Source organism: Salmo trutta, unplaced genomic scaffold (genome assembly GCF_901001165.1).
Source record: "Salmo trutta unplaced genomic scaffold, fSalTru1.1, whole genome shotgun sequence".
NCBI lineage: Eukaryota > Metazoa > Chordata > Actinopteri > Salmoniformes > Salmonidae > Salmo > Salmo trutta.
The window spans coordinates 13,205-17,602 of NW_021823443.1; the positions used below are offsets into that span (position 1 = coordinate 13,205).

Below are 4,398 nucleotides of genomic sequence, written 5' to 3' on the forward strand. Positions count from 1 at the left end.
ATCCTGTAGCTCCCTGCTCTGTTGCTGACCATCCTGTAGCTCCCTGCTCTGTAGCTCCCTTCTCTGTTACTGACCGTCCTGTAGCTCCCCTCTCTGTTGCTGACCGTCCTGTAGCTCCCCTCTCTGTTGCTGACCGTCCTGTAGCTCCCCTCTCTGTTACTGACCATCCTGTAGCTCCCCTCTCTGTTGCTGACCGTCCTGTAGTTCCCCTCTCTGTTACTGACCATCCTGTAGCTCCCTGCTCTGTTGCTGACCATCCTGTAGCTCCCTGCTCTGTAGCTCCCTTCTCTGTTACTGACCGTCCTGTAGCTCCCTTCTCTGTTACTGACCGTCCTGTAGCTCCCCTCTCTGTTGCTGACCGTCCTGTAGCTCCCCTCTCTGTTACTGACCATCCTGTAGCTCCCCTCTCTGTTGCTGACCGTCCTGTAGCTCCCCTCTCTGTTACTGACCATCCTGTAGCTCCCTGCTCTGTAGCTCCCCTCTCTGTTACTGACCGTCCTGTAGCTCCCCTCTCTGTTACTGACCATCCTGTAGCTCCCTGATCTGTAGCTCCCCTCTCTGTTACTGACCGTCCTGTAGCTCCCTGCTCTGTTACGGACCGTCCTGTAGCTCCCCTCTCTGTTACGGACCGTCCTGTAGCTCCCCTCTCTGTTACTGACCATCCTGTAGCTCTCTGCTCTGTAGCTCCCCTCTCTGTTGCTGACCGTCCTGTAGCTCCCCTCTCTGTTTCTGACCATCCTGTAGCTCCCCTTTCTGTTGCTGACCATCCTGTAGCTCCCTGATCTGTAGCTCCCCTCTCTGTTACTGACCGTCCTGTAGCTCCCTGCTCTGTTACGGACCGTCCTGTAGCTCCCCTCTCTGTTACTGACCGTCCTGTAGCTCCCCTCTCTGTTGCTGACCGTCCTGTAGCTCCCCTCTCTGTTACTGACCGTCCTGTAGCTCCCTGCTCTGTTGCTGACCATCCTGTAGCTCCCCTCTCTGTTACTGACCATCCTGTAGCTCCCCTCTCTGTTGCTGACCGTCCTGTAGCTCCCCTCTCTGTTACTGACCATCCTGTAGCTCCCTGCTCTGTAGCTCCCTGATCTGTTACTACACCCAAACAAGGGCACTGCGTTCATCCACCTCTGGCCTGCTCGCCTCCCTACCTCTGAGGAAGCACAGTTCCCGCTCAGCCCAGTCAAAACTGTTCGCTGCTCTGGCACCCCAATGGTGGAACAAGCTCCCTCACGACGCCAGGACAGCGGAGTCAATCACCACCTTCCGGAGACACCTGAAACCCCACCTCTTTAAGGAATACCTGGGATAGGATAAAGTAATCCTTCTAACCCCACCCCCCCCAAAAGATTTAGATGCACTATTGTAAAGTGGTTGTTCCACTGGATATCATAAGGTGAATGCACCAATTTGTAAGTCGCTCTGGATAAGAGCGTCTGCTAAATGACTTAAATGTAATGTAATGTAAATGTTACTGACCGTCCTGTAGCTCCCATCTTTGTTGCTGACCGTCCTGTAGCTCCCATCTCTGTTACTGACCGTCCTGTAGCTCCCCTCTCTGTTACTGACCATCCTGTAGCTCCCCTCTCTGTTGCTGACCGTCCTGTAGCTCCCCTCTCTGTTACTGACCGTCCTGTAGCTCCCCTCTCTGTTACTGACCGTCCTGTAGCTCCCCACTTTCTTACTGACCGTCCTGTAGCTCCCCTCTCTGTTTCTGACCATCCTGTAGCTCCCCTCTCTGTTACTGACCGTCCTGTAGCTCCCATCTTTGTTGCTGACCGTCCTGTAGCTCCCTGCTCTGTTTCTGACCATCCTGTAGCTCCCCTCTCTGTTACTGACCATCCTGTAGCTCCCTGCTCTGTAGCTCCCCTCTCTGTTTCTGACCATCCTGTAGCTCCCCTCTCTGTTACTGACCGTCCTGTAGCTCCCTGCTCTGTTACTGACCGTCCTGTAGCTCCCCTCTCTGTTACTGACCATCCTGTAGCTCCCCTCTCTGTTACTGACCGTCCTGTAGCTCCCCTCTCTGTTACTGACCGTCCTGTAGCTCCCCTCTCTGTTTCTGACCATCCTGTAGCTCCCCTCTCTGTTATTGACCGTCCTGTAGCTCCCTGCTCTGTAGCTCCCCTCTCTGTTACTGACCGTCCTGTAGCTCCCCTCTCTCTTACTGACCATCCTGTAGCTCCCTGCTCTGTAGCTCCCCTCTCTGTTTCTGACCATCCTGTAGCTCCCCTCTCTGTTACTGACCGTCCTGTAGCTCCCTGCTCTGTTGTCTGCTCTTTAATGCCGGTTGTCTTAAACATTTCAAAGATGAGAACCAATATCAATACAAACATTTTAAATATATCAGCTACACCATTGGCAGTATAGAATGTTAATCAGATTTGAATGCATTTTCATTTAACAATTTACATTTAGTTAGCATTATAGGTGAAAGGCATGGTATTTTTTAAGAATTCTTATGCTGCCTATACACTGACATTTTCCTTATGATTACCTTTCTTGTCTGGGCTTGTCACTAGCACTCTCTTTCTGACTGCAAAACTCTGGCCTCCTCAAAAGAGACATTCACCATGGCTCAATGAACAAGCCATGACCTGGCTGAAAAACTAGTTTGGCTCATTGTCAAAAAGATTGGACTAGCCTAGCTATTTAGCTAACTTATTTAATTACCACTTTATTTAAACGTCAAGTGGTAATCACAACGTAGACCAAACGTTAGCTATTGAAAGTAATGTTATTCAATCAGAGGTGTCTAACATTAGCCACCTAGCTAGCTAACATTACATAGTTAACACTGGCACTAGCCTAGCTAACTAGCTAGCCAGCTTTGCTAGCGGCAACCTAATTAGCTATATAACGTGGTAGGTTGTTAGTTATTGCCATCTGATTAATATATTCAGCCTTTATGACAATGACAAGATGGCTAGCTCATTAGCCAACAAGAAGAGATTATAAATTACAGGGAGCTAAAACATGATTAGGAGATGAAACTTTGTCTATCAGATTCAAATACAATGGATTGGGTTAGTCAAAGCTAGGCTGGACAATAGAACGAGTCAAAATTCACCCAAGGCAGGAACACTAGCGCGAGGCCATAGCAAATTAATGGAAACAAACGTTTTACAGAGCCTCTTCTGACTGAAATGATGCTTAGAATTCCATTTCCCCTAAATGGCAAAACAAAATGCAGCCCTTTTTATTTTATCACTACAATCTGTTCTTAGGATGAAACTGAAAAAGAACAAATTTTGTAGAAAGTTAACAGACATTGCCGTTATGTTGGGGAAATAGGAATGTCTAAAAAGCAGTCTTATTTAATCAGCTTACTATTTATCTGCTACCATTTGCCTTTTTTTATGTTCGACATTTTGTGGTTTGAACTCGCAATAACTTCACTTTTCATGATTCACATTATTCTAATTCTCTGATAGCATGACATGGCAAACAGGTAGCACACTTCTGAAAACAAACTGCTCAGCAAATCAAAGGCTCTGAAGATCTACCAAAGATATAGAGATTAATACACATCTAATTTCCTGTGTCTGTGTTTATGTTGAAGGTGAATCAACAGTTGCATCCATTTTTGGATCCACATCCATGTTTGAACTTATAAATTAATAACCCTAACCCTAACCTTAATGATATCTAACCCATTGATTCAGAAAGTAATATAACTTATGAGCTTAGTTCAAGTGTCATTCTCTATCAGAACCCAAAATGCAAGCTTGTTTTACTCCAATGTTTGTAAAAAAATAAAATAAATTAAACTGTATAGCCTCAAAACATGGTTAAAAGTATAATTTCTGTACCATGGATGGTCAGTCCTTGCATCTATAATTATGTCTAATTTTAGTGGTTACATTTCTCCATCCCCATCACAGCTTTTTAGCAAGAGACCACTGTTATTTTTTTCCAACTGCTGATTGGCATTTAAGAAAGTGTTTTTTTAAATAATTAACTAAATGTAAGGTGTTTTTGTTTTAAGGGTATATGGACCATTGTTGCATTGTTCATTGTTATTCTGTTAATTGCTATTTTATGGTTTGAAGTGATCAAATTAACTAACACATATTGTATATTTTGCAATTCTGAGTAATTGCTAGGTATAGAAGGTATAGAAACTAATGGTCAGATGAAGACATGGCTTCGAACAAAAAGTATTGCAATTGCTAAATAATTCCAGTAGATGGAAGCATAAGCCCACGAATGAAACCTCAGAAGATCCGTTTTCTCTTGAATACACCACTCTCCCCTTCATCCTCACAGAAAAACTCCCTTTCCACACTGCTAACACACGAGGAAGGACCAAAACGTCATTTGAATAGATGACTGTTTATTACTATAATGATGATACATGTTTATTATTACCCATTTTTATTCTCATGTTTTGAAATTATACTTGAT

At 44.9% G+C, this 4,398-nt stretch overlaps 1 pseudogene; it reads right to left on the reverse strand.

The window, feature by feature from the left end:
- Positions 1-651: 651 nt before the first annotated feature.
- On the reverse strand, positions 652-2,227 carry LOC115190962 (involucrin-like; annotated as a pseudogene).
- Positions 2,228-4,398: the final 2,171 nt, after the last annotated feature.